Here is a 27,550-nt window from a genome sequence, read left to right on the forward strand (position 1 = left end):
CCGCTAAGGGAAACAGAAACTCCCTTTCGTTAGCTAGACTGGGAGAGGAGGACGGCAAAGCAGGAAGAGAGTTTGTGTCACCTCAGCAGCCCGAGGAGGAAGCCACCGGGGACCCCGGCAGGCTGGGCCCAGGGCCCCTGAGCCCCGCTGCCTCTGCAGGGAAGCTGGCTCTCCCCTGGGTGAGGTGGATGTGGGCAGCTGAGGAGGCGCTGCACCTGAGAACACAGCTGGGCCTGAGAGGCCACGTACTTGGAGGTAGTCAGCTTCCCTGCAGAGAGCGTTTTCTTGGGGCTGCCTCAGCTGTCTGCAGCTGCAACCCCTCTTCCCCCCAGCGGAAGCCCGGGTGGAGAGCCCACATTTTTGCTCCTCTGTCCTCACCCCTGCTTGGGTAAGGGGATCTTGCAGATGGGAGCTGCCTGTGGCCAGCATTCACCACTCCCATGCCCCTCACCTGCCTTGTGGACAGCTGGTGTCCCTTTTGCAACACGCTTCACAGAAGGTCCGTAGAACAAGTGACTTTTACATGTTTCCTCACCCTGTTACCCCCAGACCCCGGTGGCAGCCCTGAATAATGGCTTCCACTTGCTGAACTGGCTTTCTGGCGCCAGGTGACGTGCCAAGGGTTTTATCAGCATGTCGTGTAAGGCTCTCAACGCCCAGCACCTCAGACCCAGTGAGGAGATGGTCACACACCTGCACGTGGGCGGAGCAGCGAGTTTCAGCTCAGGGCTTTGCTGGGCCGGAAGCCCCTGGTCCTCATTGCACTGACTTGCCTCCGCTGGCTCTTTTGGAGGATTTCCCCCAGGTCCTCTCCCGCCATTGGCTCTCGGAGAGCTTGCACTTAGTGATGAGCACTGGGCAGAAATTCTAGCGGGAATTCTTGGCAGGGTTGGGCCAGGCTGACTTCTCTAGAGTCTCTCTCCCTTTGCTCCGTGGCTCTGGTCTCCTCGGAGCAGCCAGTCACTTCCATGCCCCATGTCTGTCCACTGAGTTCCCTTCTGGAATGCTCTTCCATTTTCTCAGATCCCTTAAGGCCCTAGTTAAAGGTCACGCTCTCCATAAGAGGAGCTGATGGGTGCCTCTCTCCCTCACCCCCAACTTTGACCAGGGGCAAGGATAGGGCCAGTCCCATTGTATTCTAGCTTGTTTGGGTGTCTCCCTCAAATACTGTGAGCTTGCCTCTGTGGTCCCTCAGGTGACTTACACATGAACCTGTCATGCATTTTATTGTCTCCCTCTCTAGCCCTGTGAGTGCAAGGAACCATGTCTATATTATTGGCCATTGTCATACTCAGTGCCTGACATAGAAAGTTTTCAATAAATCTGTGTTGATCGGAGACAACACTGCCAAAAAGTGAAAAAGTTGGTCAATCACTAAGTCATTTTGTTACAACGTATCGTGGAATGACATCAATTACCTGTTTTCCTCTCTCCATAAATTTACCTGTCCCAACTGGGGGTTTAAATACTTGAGAAGTTACCATTGTAATTAGGTAATAGGCCATTGTCATTCAGTAGAGACAGTTGGTCCTGCCAGAATAAAGAGAAATGTTTGAGATCATTTTCCAATACTAATAATGCTGACCTTATCATCAACATAATTTTGAGGAAAAATGATTCTAATCACCCAACATATGATTTTAGAAATACTGAACATATATTTTCCAAGATATAAATCCACCAGCATCAATCCTCGAGTATTTTTTTTCTTGGCCCAGGATTATTTTTTAAAAATATTTTATTAATTTTTTACAGAGAGGGATAGAGAGTTAGAAACATCGATGAGAGAGAAACATCGATCAGCTGTCTCCTGCACACCTCCTACTGGGGATGTGCCCGCAACCAAGGTACATGCCCTTGACCGGAATCGAACCTGGGACCTTTCAGTCCGCAGGCCGACGCTGTATCCACTGAGCCAAACCAGTTAGGGCCCAGGATTATTTTTTGATGATGATTATTAGTGAGATTGTGCTTTAGGATTGTTAGGCTGTGTGTACTTTTTGAGGTTCGTTCACATTTGTTTTGCCACTTAGCCTCTACACCAGCTGCGGGAAAGCTGAGCAACCCATGCCTCCCAGATGTGACTGCTGACGAACCATCAACACCAAGAAATGGTGACACACGCAGCTCAGAATGCACTCTTGAAGAAAAACCATTAGAAAAGTAAGTGTCTTAAAGCTCTTCTCTGTGTGCTCAAGTCCCTTCACCTCTTAGGCCTCAGTTTCCTCATCTACAAAATGAGAGCTTTGGACTAGACTAGATGATGTCCAAGAACCCTTTCTGCTTTAGAATTCTGTCATTTAAGGCCTGAAATCTCGGCATTGCCCATATTTTAAAGATTTTTAAAATTTTTATGTTATTTTATTTTTTTATTGTTTAAGTATTACATATAGTAGTACATATATCTCCTTTTTTCCCCCCATTGACCTTCCCCCATTCTCCCCTACCCCCTGTCGCATGCCCTCATCACCGCCCCCCCAGTGTCTTGTGTCCATTGCCCGTGCTTATATGCATGCATACAAGTCCTTTGGTTGATCTCTTCCCCTCCCACCCCGCCCCAACACTCCCCAGCCTTCCTGCTGTAATTTGCCAGTCTGTTTGATGCTTTAATGCCTCTGTATCTATCTTTTTGTTCATCAGGTTATAATGTTCTTTATTTTCCATAAATGAGTGAGATCATGTGGTATTTTTCTTTCATTGCTTGGCTTATTTCACTTAACATAACGCTCTCCATCTCCATCCATGTTGTTGCAAATGGTAAGAACTCCTTTTTTACCGCAGTGTAGTATTCCATTGTGTAGATGTACCACAGTTTTCTTTTTTTTTTCAATTTTTTTATTAAGGTATTATATGTGTACATATCTTGCCATTGCCCTCCCCACACCCCACTCCCATATATGCCCCCACCCCCCAGAGTTTTGCATCCATTGGTTATGCTTATATGCATGCATACAAGTCCTTTGATTGATCTCTTATCTCCCCCACCTCTCCCTAACCTTCCCCTTGTAATTTGACAGTCTGTTTGATGCTTTACTGTCTCTGTATCTATCTTTTTTGTTCAAGTTTATAATGTTCTTTATTATCCATAAATGAGTGAGATCATGTGGTATTTTTCTTTCATTGACTGACTTATTTCACTTAACATAATGTTCTCCAATTCCTCCTAGGTTGCTGCAAATGATGAGAATTCCTTCTTTTTTATGGCAGCATAGTATTCCATTGTGTAGATGTAACACAGTTTTCTGATCCAGTCATCTGCTGATGGGCATTTAGGCTGTTTCCAAATCTTAGCTATGGTGAATTGTGCTGCTATGAACATAGGGGTGCATATATCCTTTCTGATTGGTGTTTCTAGTTTCTTGGGATATATTCCTAGAAGTGGGATTACTGGGGCAAATGGGAGTTCCATTTTTAGTTTTTTAAGGAAACTCCATACTGTTCTCCACAGTGGCTGCACCAGTCTGCATTCACACCAGCAGTGCACAAGGGTTCCTTTTTCTCCACTTCCTCACCAGCACTTGTCGTTTGTTGATTTGTTGATGATTGCCATTCTGACAGGTTAAAGATTTTTTTAAAAAACCTCAAAGGATGGCCCTGCCAGCATGGCTCAGTGGTTGAGCATTGACCTATGAACCAGGAGGTTATGGTTCGATTTCCAGTCAGGGCTCCTGCCTGGGTTTTGGGCTTGATCCCCAGTGTGGCATGTGCAGGAGGTAGCCTATCAGTGATTCTCTCTCCCTCTCTGAAATCAATAAAAATATATTTTTAAAAAAACCTCAAAAGATGAAGCATCAGGTTTAATTTTTCTCTTCTTCTTGAAACATAGTTTTTATTGTGTGACACAAGCTCAAACTATTTTTTTGATACTTTCTTCTCCTTTATGTCTCACATTTATATATAACTTTCAAGACATTGATTTTATGTTATTTTATGATATAAAAATACCTATAACAGTCAATACAACCCTCTACTATAACATAAAAGATGAGATAGAGAAAGTAATCTAAACTAATATAAGAGAAACATGCAAATTACCATCACTCTGCTATGCCCAACAGCCAATCAGAGTGAATATGCAAATTAACCTGAAAAGATGGCGGCAGTCCCATCCCCCAGTCGCTCTGGGCCTGTGGGAGTCGGGCGCCAGCCCCTGAGGCTGGCTGCAGCCAGGGAGACCAAGAAGCCGCCTGCCCAGTGATCCCAGGCCGCAGCCAGCAGCAGAAGCCTCACGTCCACCTGCCCCACGTCTTGGGGGAGACAGAGAAACTGGGCCCCGGTGCCTGAGGCTCAGTGCCGCCCGCGCGATGAAGAAGCCGCCTGCCCCATGATCCCCGGCCACAGCCAGCCAGAGAAGTCGCCCCCACTGCATCCCAGGGAAGATGGAGAAGCCACCGCCTGCGGTCCAGGCGCCAGCACCTGTGGCTGGCTACAGCCTGGTAGATGGAGAAGCCGCCCACCCCGCAGTCCCAGACACCAGTACCTGCGGCTGGCTGTGGCCCGGGAGATGGAGAAGCCGCCCACCCCCTGGTCTTGGGTGCCAGCACTTGCGGCTGCAGCCCAGGTGAAGCCACCTGCCCACCATCCCCTGCGGCTGCAGCTGGCCTGGGCGCCTATGGCTGATCAGAGGGAGGGAAGCCTGGATCCTGGGTGCCTGTGGTGGGCCGGAGGAGGGAATCCTGGGTCCCGGATGTGGGGCCGAGGCAGAGGTGGTTAGGGACAATCAAGCTAGCAGGGGAGCAGTTAGGAGCAATCAGGCAGGCAGGCGAGCGGTTAGGAGCCAGCAGTTCTGGATTGTGAGAGGGATGTCCGACTGCCGGTTATCCCCTGAGGGTCCCAGATTGGAGAGAGTGCAGACCGGGCTGAGGGACACCCTCCCCCACCCCACCCCATGCATGAATTTCATGCACCAGGCTACTAGTTTGTGATAAAATAATATGTATGTCAACATGTAAATGCTAGACCTGATTTCAATGGAAGGCACAGTGAAGTAGGCAGGTGCCTGCCTCTCTACGGAAAACAACCATGAAAGTGATAGCTGTAAGTGTATGCTGATGTGGGGGTGATGTATTCAAGGCTCAACCATCATGTGCAATACCGCTATCAGGGTTGTGATTTTATGAAACGGTGAAGAAATCTTGGTATCATTTAAGATTAAATACTATATAATCTATCATTTTAATTGGCAGTTGCATTCCTAGAAAATTCAGTGTGTTTTTAACCCATTCAAAAAAATATGTTCACATGTAAAATAGAGTTGGTGTCTAGGCTAGGTAATTATAAAGTGCCTCCCCCCCCCCCCAATTCTGTGACTTGCAGAACATTTGAAAGTCAGGTAGATAGGGACAGAGCTTCATTGTGTGGGACTGTCCTGTGTTGTAGGATGTCTAGAGCCCTTGGAACACTGCCAATAGCTTCCTGTTTTCCGAATGTTCCTGTCCTTCCCTACCTCCAGCCCTTCACCCACGCCTTGTCCAGCTTGAGATAGCCTTGCTCTCATTTCTGCCTGTGCTCATTTCTTCCTCAAGGCTCAGCTCAAGTGTCCTCTGTATGAAGCTCTTCTTCATGGTGCTGGTTCTACATCCAACTCGGGGCTCCCATTCCGCCTTGAGAAGTGGTTATTTGTCTATGGGACCTATTTCCACTTCCTTTAACTCTTTGACTTTATCTTATAGATCATTTTCTCTCCTCTATCTTCTAGTCATCTGGCACAGAACCTTTCACATAATAGGCAACCAGTAAATATTTGTCAAACATAATTGCTCCAAGTGACTCTTAACAGAATCTTAATACATCTGAGAGACTTAATCCATTAAAGCTTCTTTGGGTAACTTGGTTTTTTAGATTCTAATATGCCCAAGTTTCTACAGAGAATATTGCTTTTGAAACATAAAAGCAGATGGAGTCGTGTGAAGTAAAATGCTCTCAGAATATTAGGCAGTTGATGATAAGGTTGGGTTGCTGCTACTGTGTCACTTCATCACAGTTTGAAAGTTGGTCTTCTCAAATCACTTCCTGGACCTTTGGCTGGCTCATAACTTAATTCTCCCTGGTGACTTTCAGAATCCAAGAGCTGGGTCCAATATCATGGGCAGAGGAGTTTCGGATTGGTTATGTTGGGTTGAAGATGGGCTAGGACCAAAGAGACTAAGCAGTGGGTGGGAGATGCCATATGTATGCACTGCTGGGCCACCCGGGGTGGTGACCGTGACCTCTAAACAGGCACCCAGTGTTAACGGGCTGCAGACACTTCACAGATCATGACAGCCTGACTTCTCTTCTCCCCATCCAACTCAATTTTTGCATTTTGAAAAGTGAGAGTAATACGTTGGATCATACAAAATATTTTTTTATATAACACCCTGAAAACGTATAGGAGACATCTGGTGGTAAATATCATTATCTCTTTGGGGTGAATATTTGGAGTCTGCTAATCACACATATACATATATGTGCCAGCTGTACCACTGTGATTATTAGCACCCATTGCTCCCAACCCCTTCTGCTTCCCCATCCCATTTACATATTCTAGCAAATGATGGGATCATTTCCACCTAATGAAAGCACATTTCTATGCCATAGGTACTCCGCTTGAAACTGACATACTTAATGAAGACTCACATGTCTTGGTCTTTTTGCTTTGGTAGAAGTGTTCATTGCTTCCATCAGTTTAAAGCCATGTGTACTTGTATGGGATGGAACACAAGAATTGATTGGCATTTATGGGCTTTCAGGCCCTAAGGTCATCTCTTTTTTAAAATAATACCTATTTCATAAGAAGAAAACCCGGTGATCTAGCATGCACATAACACCTTTGCATTATATTGCATATCTACCAGGATAGCTGTAGCCAGCACCGCTTACAGTTACTGCTGTCTATGTTAGGGAACAAATACTTATATAGCACTTACAATGGGCCAGGCACCATTCTAAGAACTTGCGAAATCTGAACACATTTACTTCTCGCAATAACCCTATGAAAGAAAGACTGTGACCATCTCCCTGTTTACCCAGAGGGGACTGCGCACGGGGATGTAAAGTGGCTGTCGAAGGCCTAAGGTCGTGGTGGACTTGGAATCCAGACACGGGACATCTGGTTCTGGAAACAGTGGCCGTTGCTCCTGTCGGGCTCTGCCCCCTGTTTTATATGTAAGTCAGGCATTTATTTGGTCCCTGTTGTGTTTTGTATGTTGTATGTTTTGATCTGCCTCATCTACACTGCTTTTGCACTTACCAAATCCCATTGGTTAGTTACTATCTGTAGTTTTCCCCGTTTGAGGTAATGTTAGATTAGTGGAACCTCTAATACTTTTTAGTATCAATCATTACTTTGTGAAGAATTTTATCTAAAACTTTAAAATATATGTAGTTATCAATTATGTAAGTAATACATGTTTCTCATAGAAAATATGTAAAGAAGAAGAAAATAGGAAATTAAATATACTCACAGTCTTATCACTGTTAAACTTGTACAGCCTTCTTTTTCCTATGAATGCATATATATATATATATATATATATATATATATATATATGCGCTTAGGTAAATGATGTTACACACCACATTGCTTAGGTAAATGACGTTACACACCACATTGTTTTGTAATTTGCTTATTTAAAAAAATCTTCACCTGAGGATATGCTTATTGATTTTAGAGAGAGGGGAAGTAAGTGAGTGAGTTAGTGAGAAAGAGAGAGAGAGAGAGCGAGGAGAGAGAGAGAGAGAGAGAGAGAGAGAGAGAGAGAGAGAGGTGAGAGAGAACATCAACGGGAATCAAACACACAACCTTCCTGTGCGAGGGACGATGCTGTAACCGCTGTGCAGCACCGGCCAGGGCTATAATTTGCTTTATAATTTAATACATGGCAACCACCAAACATTCAACCAATAATTGTTGACCACATACTATGGGAAAGGCACTATAAGCAGAGAGGGACATGGTTCCAGCAAAGCAATGGAGCTTTTGTTCTAGAAGGAGATGGCAGATATTAATATCTTCACACACATAAGCATAAAATTGCAACTGACACAAGTGCTGCCAAAGATCAGTATGCAGTGTCCTGAGAGCCTCTGATGAAGGGACTTGACCTCGGGGGACGGCTTCCTGGAGAAAGAGTGACCAGAGCTCTGCAGGAGGAGGGGCTGTCCAGGCAGTCACCTGAGCAGTGTGGTGCAGTGGTTAGGAACCTACCTCTGGAGCCAGACCCTCAGCTTAAATACCAGCTCTGCTTACTGTCAGAACGGATCAGATAAGACAATTATTATTTACTTTTATTTTTATTATTTTATTGAATTTATTGGGGTGACATTGGTTACTAAAATTATAGAGGTTTCAGGTGTATAATTCTCTAATACATCATCTGTATATTGTATTGAGTGTTTACCATCCCAAGTCAATGCATTGTATTGAGTGTTTACCATCCTAAGTTAATGCATTTGAGAGACTTAATCCTTTAAAGCTTCTTTGGGTAACTTGGTTTTTTAGATTCTAATATGCTCAAGTTTCTACAGAGAATATTGCTTTTGAAATATAAAAGCAGATGGAGTCGTGTGTAGTAAAATGCTCCTTTCATCACCATTGATACCCCCTGAGAAGACATTTAGCCTCTCTGTGCTTCGGTTTCTTCCTCTGCTTCCTAGGGGGTGGTTAAGGAGGCCTGGATGAGTTAGTGTATTAAATGTGTGCCCGGGATTTCACTTATAGAGGAGGGACTGAGTGGTGGTATGAAGAAGACAAATGTCAAGGGAATCATTGATTTACTTCTCCTGTGAGAAGGAGACATGACACTCCACACAGGGCCCCACGGGAAGTGTCAGGGTGGTCAGGAGCCAGGAGCCAGGAGCCAGAGAAAAGCCGAGGCCAAAGCAATTATTGGGCTTTCCATAGAAAAGCAGGCAGAGCAGAGTAAGCAGTTTAGGGTTGGACAGTTTGAATAATTCCGACGGGCTTTGTGGCATAGAGGCTGTCCCTCTGTGGCTGTCTGGTACCTGCCCTGGGATGCTGTCCCTCTGTGGCTGTCTGGTACCCGCGCTGGGATGCTGTCCCTCTGTGGCTGTCTGGTACTGGTCCTGGGATGCTGTCCCTCTGTGGCTGATTGGTACCCGCCCTGGGATGCTGTCCCTCTGGCTGATTGGTACCCGCCCTGGGATGCTGTCCCTCTGTGGCTGTCTGGTACCCGCCCTGGGATGCTGTCCCTCTGTGGCTGTCTGGTACTGGTCCTGGGATGCTGTCCCTCTGTGGCTGTCTGGTACTGGTCCTGGGATGCTGTCCCTCTGTGGCTGTCTGGTACTGGCCCTGGGATGCTGTCCCTCTGTGGCTGTCTGGTACCCGCCCTGGGATGCTTTCCCTCTGTGGCTGTCTGGTACCCGCCCTGGGATGCTTTCCCTCTGTGGCTGTCTGGTACCCGCCCTGGGATGCTCTCTCTGTGGCTGTCTGGTACCGGCCCTGGGATGCTGTCCCTCTGTGGCTGTCTGGTACCCGCCCTGGGATGCTGTCCCTCTGTGGCTGTCTGGTACCCGCCCTGGGATGCTGTCCCTCTGTGGTTGTCTGGTACCTGCCCTGGGATGCTGTCCCTCTGTGGCTGATTGGTACCCGCCCTGGGATGCTGTCCCTCTGTGGCTGTCTGGTACCCGCCCTGGGATGCTGTCCCTCTGTGGCTGTCTGGTACCCGCCCTGGGATGCTGTCCCTCTGTGGCTGTCTGGTACCCGCCCTGGGATGCTGTCCCTCTGTGGCTGTCTGGTACCCGCCCTGGGATGCTGTCCCTCTGTGGCTGTCTGGTACCTGCCCTGGGATGCTGTCCCTCTGTGGCTGATTGGTACCCGCCCTGGGATGCTGTCCCTCTGTGGCTGTCTGGTACCTGCTCTGGGATGCTGTCCCTCTGTGGCTATCTGGTACCCGCCCTGGGATGCTGTCCCTCTGTGGCTGTCTGGTACCCGCCCTGGGATGCTGTCCCTCTGTGGTTGTCTGGTACCCGCCCTGGGATGCTGTTCCTCTGTGGCTGTCTGGTACCCGCCCTGGGATGCTGTTCCTCTGTGGCTGTCTGGTACCCGCCCTGGGATGCTGTCCCTCTATGGCTGTCTGGTACCCGCCCTGGGATGCTGTCCCTCTGTGGCTGTCTGGTACCTGCCCTGGGATGCTGTCCCTCTGGCTGATTGGTACCCGCCCTGGGATGCTGTCCCTCTGTGGCTGTCTGGTACCCGCCCTGGGATGCTGTCCCTCTGTGGCTGTCTGGTACCCGGCCCTGGGATGAAATGCTGGCTTGGTGAGTGAGTGTTAGATAAGAAGGCGGGTCAGGGTGTGGCCTTGGAATGGCTGATCTGGGTATGAAAGGCCTGATCCAGGCAAGCTGTCCACCACCCCTAGGAATTAGCCGGCCTTGGGAGGAGCCGTCTTTCTCTGGATCTATAAGACCCCCAACAGATGTCAAAACATCATGAGATAGAGAAAATAAAATCCATACCTAATACAGTTAGTAGCTGTGGACACACTCCACACAAAGTGTGGCTCAGAGCAAGCGGTTAGTATACGATAGTTGCTATTATTAGACAAAGGGGTGAGAAAGGATGCCAAAGGAATTTAGAAAGATCTTCTTAGGTGTTTATTTTATTGCAAAGTAAAACCATTTAACTTAAGGTAGTATCGCTGAACAAAGTGACAATTCCCTTTTCTGGGAATCAATCTGAGACCCTTCTGTGCACGTGCCAACGCTCTAACCATTGGGAACACCAACCGGAGCGAAAATGTTTTGCACTCTTTAAGCATCGTGTTTAACGCTCCAAATCTTGAACTCAAGGTAATATTTGTCGCAGCTCGCTTTCTCTCTCATTCCCCACCTCACCTTCCCAATTTAGACCCACAACAGTGCCTGAGCTACACACAGTGGGGAGGGGAGTTTTCTTTTCCTCCTGTGGGTTTCCTAAGCACTGCACATGCCGCCTGGGCAGATTGCATACTTCAGACCAGCTAGCACGGAGTCTCTCCAAATGGGTAGATAATATGGAAATCACGTCATCAGAAACGAACGGTGGGTATTTGAACAATGGGCTCCCCTTTTGCTGTAGCTCTTTTTTTTAAAAATATATTTTTATTGATTTCAGAGAGGAAGGGAGAGGGAGAGAGAGAGAGTAACATCAATGATGAGAGAGAATCATTGCTTGGCTGCCTTCTGCACGCCACCTACTGGGAACTGAACCTGCAACCCAGGCATATGCCCTTGACCGGAATCGAACCTGGGACCCTTCAGTCCACAGGCTGATGCTCTATCCACTGAGCTAGGGCTCACTGTACATCTTATGAAGTGATGGGCTTGGTCTGCTCTCCAGCTGTGTGACCCATTCATCTTGTAAGAAACAGTGTCAAGCAGAAACTTAAAATGGATCCGTTGGAACCACTTCCCTTTGGAAGTGAAGAGATAATCGTTTTGACTCCAACATTCAATTTGCTATTAGTTTGCTCAGCACCCCATTGGCCTATATGAGATCCAGGCAGCGGATTAACTTCTCCTAAATGCATGCCCTCAAATATGTGAAAGTGCTTATTTAAGCAGTAACCATGGTGTATATTTAAAATAGAAAAGTAGGTCACGAATATTTCCTTAGGGGAGGGGAAGACAATATGAAAATCAGCATGCTCACATGCTTCTCAGATTCTATGTCAGGGATCATAACTGTAACTAATTTTTTGGCAAATTCAGACTGATTTGTAAGGATATACATTTATTAAAATGTAGTGTTTAGTGTTTTTTTTCAAACTACCTTGTTTTCTCTAATTATGGCCACAGAGCTGTCAATCTGTTTTCGATGATGTTTTCATTTACTAAAAGGTCAGATGCATCTCTAATAATAAAAGTATAACGTGAAAATCGACCGAATGGCCATCCAGATGTCCTTCCAGACTGAAGCCTGGGCTGCAGCCGTGGGATCGAGGCAGCTGTGGCGGCTGTGAAGGCCTACTCTTGCATGAATTTCGTGCATTGGGCCTCTAGTTAGACTATAATTCATATTTCAAATAGGTATAATCACCCCGTACGAGAAAGGAGTCCACATGCCTTTCAGAATCCAGCGAATCATAAGAAAACACATTTTCAGCGAATCTTGGTCAGAAGTTCCAACAGCAACTCGCTTTCTGGAGAGTGTACGGAGCTGGCCTGGCATTTCAAAATGAGCGGCTCCTGGGGGCATTTGTGCAGCTTTCTCCCAAGTCCTAGGTAAGTTGCATCATTTTTATACCGTGTTTGGTGTATTTAGCATTTAGTGACTCATAGTTCCCATTCATTCATTCATTCATTCATTCGGAGGGACCATCCTATGGCATCAACATTAGTGGCTGATGGATCCCCAGGGTTGCTCCATTTGATGTTTTTAAATGTGAACCCAGTTGACTCTGATGTCAGAGCATGTGGTAATCAATGTCTTGTCAAAAAAAAAAAAAAAAAAGGCATTCTGGAGAGAGGAGGATTTGTAGTTGGGCAGGGATACAGGATTGGCCATGTTCTCCTGCTAGACCCTCCTCCCTTCCTTTCTCCACCTCATCTCTGCCCCTGGCCTCCCCTGGCCTCCCCTGGCCTCCCCTGACCTCCCCTCCCCTCCCCTCCCCTCCCCTCCCCTCCCCTCCCCTCCCCTTCCTCTCTCTTCCCCTTCCCTTCCCCTTCCTTCTTGTCCTTGTATGCATTCCTTCTGCAAACATCTATTATTACCCCCTCTGTCTCCCACGCTGTGGTAGCTCTGGGGGATGCATGAGTGACTGGGACACAGCCCCGAGTCCTTAGGTGCATTCCACGCACACAGTGGGGAAGATGTGCAGCCAGAGAACTGCTCCACGCGGGGGGAACTGCATGTGCGGCCTCGCCAGGGCAACCCCCAGAGCTGTGCAAGCTCGGAAGAGGGTGGGGCTGGCTCTGCCTGAGGGTTCCGGGTTCCGGGAGCCCTCTCAGAGGAGGGGCCCCCTGGGCAGATGAGTGGCATTGGTCTGAATGGCATTGGTCTGACTGCTGAAGGTGACAGGCTCCTATTTACCTGTGGACCCACCCAAGTCAAAATATTAGTTAAGACCTCGATGAATAGGCTTATGGAATGTAAATGGAAGACTAGCTCCCTTCGATGCATGAAATACTCAAATGACTTACTACATTGTGTTACAAGTGTCAGACTTCCCACCAGAGATCCGAGGCCCGAGCTTCCGGACAAGGCTGCCTCCTTCACTCGGGGCACGTATTATCCACGGCTGGGGAAGACCCTGCCAGGGCCCACTTATGCTCAGGGGCCAAGAGTAAAGAAGGCAAGTGCTGGGTGGAAACTCTTCTCTGATGCCCCCACATTTTTAGTAAAAGTCTGCTACAAGTTGTTTGGGGGCACGAGGAAGAACCCACAGTTGTTCCACATGTAAGGCAGTGTGGATCAGAGAGGGGCAGCAAGCAGCCCCAGAAAGTCAGCACTGGAAGCGCAAGCCCAGGTGGGTGGAGGGGCCCAGGTGTGAGCAGGAGGTAGGGTGCACAGGTACCTGGCACAGGTGAGCCAGGCATCATCGGAGGCAGGACTGGCCTGCAGGGAGCGGCTATAGGACAGATTCCTTTCCCCAGCTCCACCAGCGGGAAGAAGGGGCTCGAGGGCCAGGCCTGTTCTGAGGACAGCAGAGCATCCTCCCAACCAGGCGTCCTCAAACTACGGCCCACATGCGGGTGTTTTTGCCGTTTTGTTTTTTTTACTTCAAAATAAGATATGTGCAGTGTGCATAGGAATTTGTTCATAGTTTTTTTTTAAAACTATAGTCCGGCCCTCCAACGGTCTGAGGGACAGTGAACTGGCCCCCTGTTTAAAAAGTTTGAGGACCCCTGCTCCCAACCATAGTGCCTCGCCTCCCTCCCCACACGCGAGATGAGTCGGAATTCCCTTTTCCAGGCTCATTCTTCGTTATCTCCATTTTGTTCCGACAGGTAAATAGGCCACTTACACTTTTGACCCCCGCCTGCTTCTGGAAATGCAGTGAGTTTCCAGGGTGGCCAGTCTGTTGCGTTTGCTGGCGGAGGGATGTGGCTCCAGGGGCAGGAGGCTGTAGGTACAGCAGGGAGCGCCCGCCCGGTTTCCCAGTTCCTCCCTCCGGACCGTGTGGTTCGGCGCCCCCTCGTGGCTGCAAGGAGAACAAGCCGCTTAACTTAGGGTGCCGGAAAGACGCCAAGTTCAGAACCTAAAGCTCGCTTCTTCAGGCTGCTTGTTGGCTCCTGAGCTTGCCCCTCCTGCCTGACGCACTGGGGAAGCTGCAGCTCTGATGGATGGCCAGTCGAGAGGTCTTAGACTCAGCCTTGAGGACACCTCCTATGGTCCAATCAGCTTTTATAGATGATCTGAGACAGGCTGCTCTTGTTTTGGGCTGAAGCCCTGAGCCACTTAAAAGTGAAGAAAACCCATTTCTGGCTGCAGTCACATTTTTTGGACAATGCTAAAAGATGAGAAGAGAGAGAATAAGAGTAGATGTGGCAGAAGGATGGGTCCCCAGCGTGGTTCCATCTTGACAGATGGCTGGCGGATGTGGTGGGATAGGGAAAATCATCTTGTCTTTGAGGACAAGACTTTCTTATCAGGGCAAAGGGTAAATGCTGGAAGGATGTAGTAAATGGAACATGAGCAGCTTTTCATGATAATGTACTTTACAAATACATTATCATGATTTTTTTTCATTATAACAGTGACTTTCACAAAGCAGAAGTTTTGAATTTTAATAAAGTCTAACTTAATATTTTCTTTCATGGATTATGCTTTTGATGTTTTATTTAACAAGTCATTGCCCAATCAAAGGTCACATAGATTTTTCTTCTGTGTTTCTTCTAAAAGTTTTTAGTATTTCATTTTATATTTGGACTAGAAGCCTGATGCACGAAATTCGTGCACGGCGGGGGATTGTCCCTCAGCCCAGCCTGTACCCTCTCCAATCTGGGACTCCTGGAGGGATGTCCGACTGCCCGTTTAGGCCCGATCCCACCAGGATCGGGCCTAAACGGGCAGTCGGACATCCCTCTCACAATCCAGGACTGCTGGCTCCCAACTGCTTGCCTGCCTGCCTTCCTGATTGCCCCTAACCGCTTCTGCCTGCCAGCCTGATCACCCCCTAACCACTCCACTGCCAGCCTGGTTGATGCTTAACTGCTCCCCTGCCAGCCTGTTTGCCCCCAACTTCCCTCCTCTGCCGGCCTGGTCACCCCTAACTGCCCTCTCCTGCAGGGTTGATCACCTCCAACTGCCCTCCCTTGCAAGCCTGATCCCTCTCAACTGCCCTCCCTTGCAGGCCGGGTGCCTCCCAACTGCCCTCTCCTGCTGGCCATCTTGTGGTGGCCATCTTGTGTCCACATGGGGGCAGGATCTTTAACCACATGGGGGCAGCTATATTGTGTGTTGCAGTGATGATCAATCTGTATATTACTCTTTTATTAGATAGGATAGAGGCCTGGTGCACGGGTGGGGGCCAGCTGGTTTGCCCTGAAGGGTGTCCCGGATCAGGGTGGGGTTCCCTTGGGGCGTGGAGCGGCCTGAGCGAGGGGCCTGTGGTGGTTTGCAGGCCGGCCACGCCCCTTGGCAACCCAAGGGGAGGCCCTGGTATCTGGAATTTATTTTCCTTCTACAATTGAAACTTTGTAGCCTGGAGCGGAGCCAAGCCTGCTGCTCCCTCCGGGGCGGCAGCCATCTCTGTGGCAGTTAATTCACCTTCTACAATTGAAACTTTGTAGCCTTAAGCGAGTGAGCCCGGCCAGGGTGTGCAGAAAGCTTTGCTTCCCTTGTTGCCACTGGCAACCCTGGCCTGCTCTCTCAAGCTCCATTCTGCCGCCCTTTGTTTGAATTTGTTTACCTTCTATAATTGAAACTTTGTAGCTTGAGTGGAGGCTTAGGCCTGCAACGGCTATGGAAAGCTTGGCTTGCTCTGTTACCTGGGAAACCTTGCTCACTGTGGCTGTAGCCATCTTGGATTGGGGTTAATTTGCATACTCGCCCTGATTGGCTGGTGAGCGTGGCTTGACTGGTGGGTGTGGCTTGTGTAGCGGAGTGATGGTTAATTTGCATATTACCATTTTATTAGAGAGGATAATGGTTTCATTTTGAGTAATTTTTGAGTGAAAGGTAAAATATCTGTCTAGATTATGTTTTTAAAAAAATATATGGATGTCTAATTGTTACAGGACTATCTCCATTGAATTGTCTTTGCTACTTTCTCAAAGATCAACTGGACGTCTACAGAAGATTTTTATTGAGATTGCATTGAATCTGTAGGCCAAGAGTCTTAACAATGTTGAGTTTTCCAATCCATCAAAATGGAACATTTCTCTATTTATTTAAACCTTCTTTGATATCTTTCACCACAGTTTTGTAGATTTTGCATATAGGCCATGTACATATTTTGTTAGATTCATACCTGAGTATTTCATTTTTGGAGTGCTACGATAAATGATGTTGTGTTTTAAATTTCTAATTCTAATGTGCATTGCTGGTACATAGAGCAATTGGCTTTTGTGTATTAACCTTGTTTCCTTTAAACTTGTTGATTTTTTTGGATTTTCTACATAGACAATCATATAATTTATAAACAAAGACCGTTGTGTATTTTTTTTCTTTCCCAGTATATCTTTTTAAAATATATTTTTATTGACTTCAGAGAGGAAGGGAGAGGAAGAGAGAGATAGAAACATTAATGATGAGAGAGAATCATTGATCGGCTGCCTCCTACACACCTCTTACTGGGGATTGATCCCACAACACAGGCATGTGCCCTGACCAGAAATTGAATCATGACTTGCTGGTTGATAGGTTGATGCTAAACCACTGAGCCCAATATAACTTTATTTCCTTTTTCTGTCTTATTGCGCTAGCTAGGACTCCTCGTAGGATGATGAATAAGAGTGGTGAGAGGGGATACCCTAACTTCAGCTTTTCACTCTAGTGAGCCCAAGCCTCTAAACTGGTCTTGCTCCTTTCATTTTTTCCCCCTATAAATTCTATTGTTTGCTAAATAGCCAGGATAAGCTTTTAAGAATGTAAACCAGATCATGTCACTTCCCAGATTTTATTCTAAAATCCAAATTCCTCAGCTTAGCCTATAGGGCCTTAAATGACATCTGCATGTCTGGGTAGCATCATTTTGTCAGATTCTTCCTCTTGACCTCGAGATGTCAGCTGCCCTGGTCTACTTTCTGTCCTCCAAGTACATTCTTCCTTGTGCATTTGACACCAGCTGCTCCCTCTGCCAGGAAGGCTCTTCCTACACATTTATCATACCAGTTCTTCCTGGTCACATGTCTAGATCTCAGCTGACGAGTCACTTTCTCCGAGTGGCCTCTCAAGCTATGCTATACCTAGTCATTCTATATCTTGTTAGTGCGTTTTAGCTCTTGGCATAGCTTTTGCTGCTACCTGACTTGGTCTTCTTCTTCTTCTTCTTTTTAATTATCTATCTTGCTCCTCTCACCCCTGCCCACTACCCTCCCAGAAACTGGAATGTGAGCTGCTTGAGAGCAGGACTCTGTCCCTCATGTTCGTGCTGTCTCCCCAGGGCCAGGAGCAGCACCAGGCATGGTGTGGGTGCCGAGTGGCCCCTTCCAGTGTCTCCATCCTGACCTTGAACCAAACGCCTTGCTCACTCTGCTCTTTGGTCTCCACCTTCTAGTTCTCTAAGTGCCAGGCTTTTTCCTGCCCTCCCGCCTCCAGAGGTGTTCTTTACTCTGTCCAGAACGTCCCGCACCCTCCCTCCCTCATTTGCCTTCTACGCTTTTTTTCTTTTTTTAACTATCAGATCAATTTCTAATACATGGAAAACTTTCTCCAGTTCACATCACCATCTCTTTCATGGTTCTTTCCATAGTTTGAATTCATACTCACTTGTATGATCATGTGATGGTCAGCGCCCCCCTACCCCCCCCCCCCCTTGCTTCTGACAGCCCAGCTGCAGGGCCCAGGTCTGTTTGGGTTCATCCTTTACTGCACCCAGGACAGTGCCTAGCAATAGCAGGTACTCACGGTGCTCAGTGAATGGTTGTTGAAGAATGAATTCACTGAAGAATAAATACCGGATTTCACTGGTTGTAAGAAGCAGGCTTTCTTGAAACTTAACATTTCTGAAATAGGGATGCATGTAGATTTAATGGCATTTAGAATCAAAGAAGAACATATAAATTGTTTTATAAAAATATGTTTTTATTGATTTCAGAGAGGAAGGGAGAAGGAGAGAGAGATAGAAACATCAATGATGAGAGAGAATCATTGATTGGCTGCCTCCTGCATGCCACACACAGGGGATCAAGCCCGCAGCCTGGGTATGTGCCCTTGACTGGAATCGAACCCGGGACCCTTCAGTCTGCAGGCCGACGTTCTATCCACTGAGCCAAACCGGCTAGGGCAAGCTGCTATTTTTTTTTAAATCGTTAATAAAGACAATATTCTGTTTCACTAGTAATCAAATAAGTGCAAATTAAGACAAGTTGCTATTTTCCAGGTACCAAACAGACAATGATTTTTTTGTATAATGAATTTTAAAAACAATAATAATATTGGTAAAGGTGTGAGGAAATACGTAGTTTTCCATGCTACAGGGAGAGTTTATATTGGGACAGTCATTCCGGACAGCAATTTGGCAATGTGTATCCAAAGCCTTAAAAATATTAATATTTCTAACAGTTGCTCTAAGAAAGTACTCAGGGAGGTTTGAAAAGACTTCTGCTCCCCAGCCGGCATGGCTCAGTGGTTGAATGGTGACCTATGAACCAGGAGGTCACGGTTCAATTCCTGGTCAGGGCACATGCCCGGGTTGCGGGCTTGATCCCCAGAGTGGGGCATGCAGGAGTCAGCTGATCAATGATTCTCTCTCATCATTGATGTTTCTATCTCTCTCCTTCTCCCTTCCTCTTTGAAATCAATGAAAGTATATTTAAAAAAAGATTTCTGCCAGTAATTCTCACTAGGTGATGTTTTATAATACTGAAACATTGACTAATGCTAATCTGTAAAATGGAATATAATTCAGTCATAAATATGTGTGTTCCCAAACAATTTTTAAGGACATGAAAAAATATTTACAATATAATATGTTTTCCTAATAGCTTATAAGTTACATGAGGGCAAGAACCATGGCTATTATGTTCAATATAGTATATTCACCATCCAGCATAGTACTGACTTATCAATATTTGTTGAATATGGAAGTAAAAAGTTAGGCATTAAACATTATATATAGGATGATCCCAACTTTAATTTTTAAAAATGAGTGTGGCTACACACAAAAGATAAAAAATACATAGAGCAGTTACATTGACAGAGATTACTAGTATCTTTGAATGGTGCAGTTATGAGGAGTTTTTCTTATACTCTTCTATATTTTTCAATTTTCTATAATGTACATATAATTAGCTTTTAAAATATATGTTTTTATTGTGTATGTGGTTTTTTTTAGAGAGAGAGGGAGGGAGAGGGAATGGAGAGATAGAAACATCGATGAGAAAGAGACATTAATTGCTGCCTTCTACACACCCCCGACTAGGGTTCAAGCCCTCACTCAACCCGGGCATGTGCACTAACTGGGAATCGAACCGAGGACCTCTTGGTTCATGGGTCAGCCACTGAGCCACACCAGGTGGGCCACATATTAGTTTTATAACGAGGAAAATTACTTTCTTATCTGTTCCAACCACATTTTGGTGCTAAGTGACTGAACGTGAGGATGTGGTCAGTGGGAGGCAGAGTTCGTGAAGGCATGTTTCTTTGAGCACATGGATTGCTGAATTGAGTATTAAACAGGGTGGTGGACACCGTCCATTCCAACCTGAGCCCTGGACAGGACCCAATAATCCTTCTGGAATGGGCAAAAGTCCCGCCCGGGCAGGAGCCCATCCCTCGGCTGTTTGTCTAGCCCACCCTTGTCTGCCTGCTCTGAGCAACTGCTTATAGCTCTTAGGGTCCCTGTCACTTAGGGCCCCTGTCATACCCACCTCAGGCCCCTTTGCTCGGACAGTCACAGTGGACAAACGTCCCGGACCCTCAGTGCTCTCTCTCCCTTGGCTCGGATTTCCTTTTTGCTCTCCAACTTGAGGCACCGTAGCTCTGGTTCAAAGCCTCCCTGCAGGCTGAGGACTGCAGCCTCCTCTGCTATCCTGATGAGCCTGGGATGCTGTCGCACACACAGATGCTCAGTAAATATTTACTCCGTGCAGGAATGGTGATCCACAGCAAAGTTGGCAGACAGAAAGCAAGGAGGGTACTCAGGTCTGGGTACAGCATGAGCAAAGGCACGGATGAGGAACAAGGAACATATTTGTGTCAAACACGTTCAGTGCAATAATTTGAAATGCAACAGGTGGAAAAACGTAGACGTTTAGATGCTGGAACATTTGGAAGGAGAAATTCTGAAAAGGATGACTTTGGGGTACCATGTATTAAATAGGGTCTTCAAGTTACAAATTCTATATGTTTTCATTTGTGTGGAGTAGAATATAATCATACACACGTGCACATACACACACTTACACACGGTATGCTCCTTATTTTGTTTTGTAGCATCTGTTCTTTCTGTTAAAGCCAGTAATTCAAGATAGTTGCAACAGAGGGCAGAGTTGTGCAAGAAATTGAAACACTTTTTTTTTCTTCTTGCCTGAAAGTCCCCCCCAAATACAAATTACAGCAATATACAGATTGAACTATAGAAATACTCTCCTTGGACCCTCTGGTTTTCAAAATATACAGGTTATTTAAAGCCATGAGAGTTATTTTTTATGTCATTGTTTAAAATACTTGGTAATGTATGTAAATCTTAATAAAAGCAAAGTGCTGATCCCTTGAGAGAGAAACACTAAAATATGGACAATGTACTTAACTCCAGTATCAAGTTCAGGGACGGGGATTCTTTGTGCCTTTTATAAGTATGATTTAGATTATTTGCTCTTCTTTCCATTCTCGTGCTGGGATGCAGGCCCCTTGAGGTTACTGCCACCGACAAATGCTGGTTAATGTTCTTCACCGAGAGATTTTTGAAGCTTGTGGGCAAGACCGAAGAAGCAGAAGAGTTGTTCTTGAGTGCTGAGGACATGTTAGTGCAGGTAACTTGGGACAGAATTGGAAACCCTTCAAGCATTCCTTCTTTCGTTATTTTGTTAGATGTTTTTGGATATTGTTCACCTTGGTTCCTTGACAATTTAGTCCAAAAATGGAGAAATCGATTAATTATGTTCATCAATGAGGAAGCAATGATTTTAATCCATGCCCCGAACTGTATATTAATGACAAGAAGCAGTAAATAGATGGGAGTCAATATGGAATGAATGAATACTAATAGGTGTCATTTTTTGGAGGGGGAAGGAACGTTCATAAAGCAAAAAAGGGAAGCTGAGTAATGGATGGAAGTGAACTAATGAAAAGCTGGTTACAGACTTGGTCATACTTTTCATAAAGATGTTGGGGAAGGTTGTTTGATGATCTTGTCTGTATTGATTTACTTCTGAAATACAAACGGTGGCTTTGTGGAATACAATGAAAGTTTCACTCATAACATATAACTGTTAGCCATGCTTAGGATGCCATTTAACTGCCCTTTAAGAAAATTATAAACTTTCACTGGCTTCAGTATAAGTTGTGGACCAAAGATAGTCTAACCCAAGACCAAGCTGTCTTTATTTTAAAGCAAACATCTTCCGATTTTCATAAAAGACTGCCTCTCACCCATTGACACACATCTCTATAGAAGGAATTCTATCTAAAGAGATTTTTAAGATTCTTTAAAAAATTTTTTTTTTTATTTTTTACAGAGAGGAAGGGAGAGGGATAGAGAGTTAGAAACATCGATGAGAGAAAAACATCAATCAGCTGCCTCCTGCACACCCCCTACTGGGGATGTGCCCGCAACCAAGGTACATGCCCTTGACAAGAATCAAACCTGGGACCCTTGAGTCCGCAGGCTGACGCTCTATCCACTGAGCCAAACCGGTTAGGGCAGATCTTTAAGATTCAACATTCCAAGTCCCTTTATGGCAGAGACCATTCTCATCCACCAATATCTGTATCCTCCATGGCATAGTACAGCCTTCGGGGACTTAAGAAACGTCCTAAGTGACTCAGTGACTCTGTATCTGCAAGTACTTGGTGCCCTTAGAAGGCAGCGTGGAGTAGTGAGCAGCAGAGCGGGGGCTGTTTGCAGGCTGACCCAATGGAAAGTTCTGTGCCACTCACTGCTGTGACCTCGGCAAGAATGTTCACCTCTGACTCAGCGCCTTGAGGATTCTCTCTGTCTCTTGGAGCCATTACCAGGCTTAACTGAGACAGCGCACAAAGCACTTCACACAACGTGTGGCACATAGTGAGATGGTCAGAACTGGTAGCTATTTTGTTATTCCCGTCTGTGGGTTATAAAGTAATTGAGGCCTTGGTTATAAATAATAGGAGAGTTTGATTTAAGCTATTTTGCCCACTCTTTCATCTTTCAGAGTAGAGCCCAATGTTTCTCTGGTGTCTTATCGTGATTGTGGGATTTTATCCTCTACCAGGTGATTTTTTTCCTGCGAGGTCTAGATTTCCATCACTGACGTGCATGTCTGGAAAACACGTTGTTTGTTAGGCAATCATTGAGTGTCTGGTGTAGCTTCATTCATTCATTCATTCACTCAGCCCCTCAGCCGAGGTTCCCTGAGGACTGTGCCTGGCCAGCACACTGTGCCAGGAGTTGAGGTAAGAGCTATGAGCCCACAGGCTTAGCTTCTGCCCTCATGAGTCTCCCAGTCTCGCTGGAAGTCCCTGCCAACTTCGAATCAGTGTTGAAACATGACCTGTGAAACACACTGGTTGTGAAGGGATGAGGCTGGCTTCATGGGAAGCATGCCAAAGCTTAGACGTTCAAAGAGAACATCCCACTTCAGTCCTTCGTAATCAAAACTGAATTCAGCCCTAACCGGTTTGGCTCAGTGGATAGAGCGTCGGCCTGCGGACTAAAAGATCCCAGGTTCAATTCTGGTCAAGGGCATGTACCTTGGTTTCGGGCACATTCCTAGTAGGGGGTGTGCAGGAGGCAGCTGGTTGATGTTTCTCTCTCATCAATGTTTCTAACTCTCTATCCCTCTCCCATCCTCTCTGTAAAAAAAATCAATAAAATATATTTAAAAAAAGACTGAATTCATAGCACAGAGAGCTAAATCTGCCTTTTTTTTTAACTACTAGCAATGCTGTAACAACATGTCTGAGAACATTATTATGGTTTTCCCCTCTTCTGAAAAAAGCATGGCTTCGAAAATACTTCATACTTTTTAGAAGTCCATATTATTGTAAGAATATATAGCTCTCAACAAGGGAGCAAAATGTTGGGCCCTGGCAGAGGGACATTCTCAAGGTGGTGTGTGTCCAGGTAGAGCCCATTACTGCCGAATTGGATTTATGGGGCTTAGGCATATGCCTGTTATTACACGGCTGGACCATTTATTGTTCCTTATTACACTGGCCTCCTCTTAGACTCGTTACCACGTGACATCTCTACTCTCACTCCGTGTCTGACCCATTCCTTTGTAAAACAGAGTTAGAATTTGGTTTCAATCTTTTTTCTTAGATCTGTGGCCCAATAATGGCCGTGCACACACAAATACGTTGTATGAAAACCAAGCCCCACGCAGCGTGGGTCAGTCATTGTTTTATTAAGAAAAAACAAACAAACTATTGGTTGTGATGAAGAAATGGTATTAAATATTCTGCCTATTGTCACCTTATTTCAGGCGTCCTCAAACTACGGCCCGAGGGCCACATGCAGGTGTTTTTGCCGTTTTGTTTTTTTACTTCAAAATAAGATATGTGCAGTGTGCATAGGAATTTGTTCATAGTTTTTTTTTTAAACTATAGTCCGGCCCTCCGACGGTCTGAGGGACAGTGAACTGGCCCCCTGTTTAAAAAGTTTGAGGACCCCTGCCTTACTTCTTTTGTGGAAAAGAAAACCTTAAGTATCACTTCTTGGCCAAAATTCCTTCCCTGCAGGCAGAGGCCTGAACAACCTGGCCACGTCAGCATCCGAGGAGTGCTTTACAGGAAGCCACAGTTTGGAATGTGCTACTGGAATGTCCAGCTTACTGGCCAGCCACCCCTGTGGCCAAGCTGCCATGAAATACACCGAAGGTGTTCTGATGTAAACGTGTCTTTTCTTGACACATTTTGGTTTCCTGTACTAGCTTTTATTGTTAGGATTAATATGCTTAACCCACACTTGTGAATCCATCCCCACCTCTGATTATTGGGGTAAGAAATGCTGAACTTAAGTCTTTCCATCCTCTGGTCCAGTGGTTCTCAACCAGGGGCAATCTTGCCCCCCAGGGGACCTTTGCCCATGTCTGGAGACATTTTTGGCCGTCATGTCTAGGATGTGTGTATGTGTGTGTGTGTTATTGGTATGTAGTGGGTAGAGGCCAAGGATGTCACTAAACATGCTACAACACACAGGACAGTCCCCACAACAAATTATCCAGCCCCGAATGTCAGTAGTGCTGGGGTTGAGAATGGTGCCCTAGTTTCTTATCAAGATGCACAAACATCTTATAAATCACGTGGAAGGCCTTGAAGCTCTGTGATTATGAACCGCTCTGCTGTCTTGTATCTTCCCATACAACATGCAGCGTGTTTAGGATAATTATTTTTGGTAGCACAACGAATGTAGCCAACGTTGATCATGCCCAGTAAATAACACACGCCTGTTTTATTTTCAGATTTGCTGCTGGAAACAATTCTCTTGCAAACACAAAATTTTGAGACTGCTTAAATATCAGGAGAAGTGTTTGGGGGAGAAAAACATCCTCATTGGAGAAATTATGGAATTTTTAGCAGATTTACTGATTATCCATTAAGGGATAGTGAAAGTTAAGTTTTTATGAAATGTTTCAAGTAGTGTATCTCCTTCTCCTCCTCTTCACGATGGCAGGGAGGTCTGGGGCTCCCCATCAGGGGTGACTCACCTCTGACTCCAGTCTTGGAGGGACTCGCCGTGTCTTAGAGTTTTGTCCTGACCATAACCTGTTTGCAAGGAGCTCTTAGCCAACAGACGTGCAGAGGTTTCGGCAGTAGGAAAAGTACAAAGGAGTCCGATGTTTCCTGCCTCACTCACAGGCCTTGTGAGGATGATGTACCCACCCCAGGCCTCTGTGCAGGCCTCAGCCCGTGGTCTCCGGTACCCACAGCCCGCTGGTCTGTCTTCTGCAGGACCTAGGCCAGGGCCTGCAGGATCTCTGGCCTTGCTTTCCTGCGACCTCTCCTGGATGGGGAAGTCCTCTTGGCTTTGCTCCGCTCCCCACACAAGCATCGTTAAAGCTGTTAGACAAGATTATTCGTGACCTGTGTTACAGAAAGGCAAGGCAGCCTTTGTCCAAACCCTTTGTGACAGGGGCAGGGCCACTGTAAAGGGGTTTTGCAGAGGGGGAGAGAAATTAGACTCAATTCGGAATACAGGGAAAAATGGGGTGGGAAGAGGAAACATCAGGGTAAACAGGGGGACCATGGCTAAATCGATGAACAGGATTCTTGCTGAAGGCAGGCCAGGCTGCCTGACACGCGGGGCTGAAGGATGAGGAACAGGACTATGTGTGTGATGAGTATCAGATAGCGAGGATGGCTACGCTGACCCAGCAGGATTCTTTTTTTTTTTTTAATTTATTTTTATTGATTTCAGAAAGGCAGGGAGAGGGAGAGAGAGATAGAAACATCAATGATGAGAGAGAATCATTGATTGGCTGCCTCCTGCATGCCCCACACTGGGAATGGAACCCACAACCCGGGCATGTGCCCTGCCAGGAATTGAATATTATAAACAAGTGATAAAAATAAAGGAAAATGCAAGCACTCTGGCCAACTCTTCACACGTCAGGAAGCAGCTGAGCACCAACCTCAATGATGCCTATTGTAAATTAGGTATTGCTCTGATCTAACTCTGTCAGAAGCAAATGCCTTTCCCCATTGTTTCACCTGCATACTTTGCTTATTTAAAATATGTCTTCAGCCTGGCCTGAGTGGCTCACTGGCTGAGCCTCGACCTATGAACCAGGAGGTCACAGTTCTACCATATGCCTCAGTTGTGGGCTCAATCCCCAGTGTGGGCCATCCAGGAGGCAGCTGATCAATGATTCTCTCTCATCATTGATGTTTCTATCTCTCTATCCTTCTTCCTTCCTCTCTGGAAAAAAAAGTCTTCGTTTTTGAAGTAAGCAACTGTTTCACATACTCTCAATTTTTTTTTGCTACCTATTTACCTTCCCTCATTAGGAAAGTGTCTTCATTTGCTCAGGCTGCTCCAACAGAACACCATAGACTGGGGGGCTTAAACAACAGAAATTTATTTCTCAAGTTTTGTAGGCTGGGAAGTCCAAGATCAAGGCACCAGCAGATTCAGTGTCAGGTGGGAGCCCAGTTCCTGGTTCACAGATTGTTCTTTTCTCGCTGTGTTCTCACATGGTGGAAGAAAAGGGCCAAGAGCAATTTGGGGGTCTCTTTTATAAGTGCACTAATCCCATTCAGGGAGGCCCCACCCTCCCAATCTAATCACCTCCCAAAGGACACACCTCCTATCATCACAGGTGTTAAGATTTCAACATAAGAATATTAGGGGGGAAACAAACATTTAGTCCATCACAGAAAGATACCTTTTAAAAGTCTTTTCCATCCCATTTCTCATTCTTTTGTAGGCAGAGCACCATGCTCAAGCACACTTCTCTCATCAGTGCGTTCCATCTTTCTTCAAATTTTGTTTAAGACACGTTGTGTAGGAAGAGCCTTCTCATGAATAACCATGACACTAAGTAACACATGACCTGAAGTAAAAAATGGCTCTTCACATGGGCCCACCTTGGATTTTACTTATGGAATGTAGGACTTAGTGCCTCAGACCTGGCCCAGAGATTTGAAGGTACTTTCTGATTAGAGATAAGAACTTAGAAACTTAAAATGATATTAAAGTTAAACACTGAATTTAAAAATTTGGTCTAAAATCTTACTAGGAGGGGAAGTTGGGTCCATCCACTCCTCTTGCTACTTGTTGGTTCTGTTATTACTGTTTTGCTCCCCTTCCTGGTAGGAGTTCCCATGGTTTCCCTGGAGTTTTTTTTTCCCGCCGGAATGTTGATATTATCACCCATGGTTTATAGTGAAGGTTCGGTTTCTTCTTCACTGGTACTAGCGCAGTTCGGTGGATTTATTCACATTGTAAGGGTGGTCTTCCAAGGTCACTGTTAAAGAACTCCTCAGAGGCCTCCTGGGAGACAGGGTTATGCTCCAGGCTCTGCTACTGCCAGGACCAGAGTGGCTGGACCTTATCTTTTATGACCTCAGTACTTATTTGGCCCAGCAGGCCATTAGCTTATTCTGCAGATAGTGGCTACTCAATATCTGGAATGTTGCGGCCAAACTTGGGAAATGAGGAGAATGGAGAGTTGAATTGGAGGCTGCAAATAATGTTGGGACAGTAAGCTGGAGACAGGCCACAGCTGGAGAATGAGGTGGGGGTAGTCAGAGGTGTGCATCTCACAGGGTAGTGCCTCCCAACCATCTGATGCGTGGGTTACTGGTGTGCCAAATAGAGAC

At 46.1% G+C, this 27,550-nt stretch overlaps 1 pseudogene across 1 annotated transcript; it reads left to right on the forward strand.

Annotated features, from left to right (window-relative positions):
• Nucleotides 1-633: 633 nt before the first annotated feature.
• Nucleotides 634-25,902, forward strand: LOC307102036 (putative tetratricopeptide repeat protein 41; annotated as a pseudogene). Its single transcript has 9 exons — nucleotides 634-640; nucleotides 6,580-6,739; nucleotides 11,692-11,699; nucleotides 12,010-12,204; nucleotides 20,934-21,060; nucleotides 24,160-24,226; nucleotides 24,735-24,825; nucleotides 25,324-25,327; nucleotides 25,769-25,902. The product of its transcript is annotated as a putative tetratricopeptide repeat protein 41 (transcript).
• Nucleotides 25,903-27,550: the final 1,648 nt, after the last annotated feature.

The sequence above is a fragment of the Cnephaeus nilssonii genome (assembly GCF_951640355.1).
Source record: "Cnephaeus nilssonii genome assembly, chromosome: 6".
NCBI lineage: Eukaryota > Metazoa > Chordata > Mammalia > Chiroptera > Vespertilionidae > Cnephaeus > Cnephaeus nilssonii.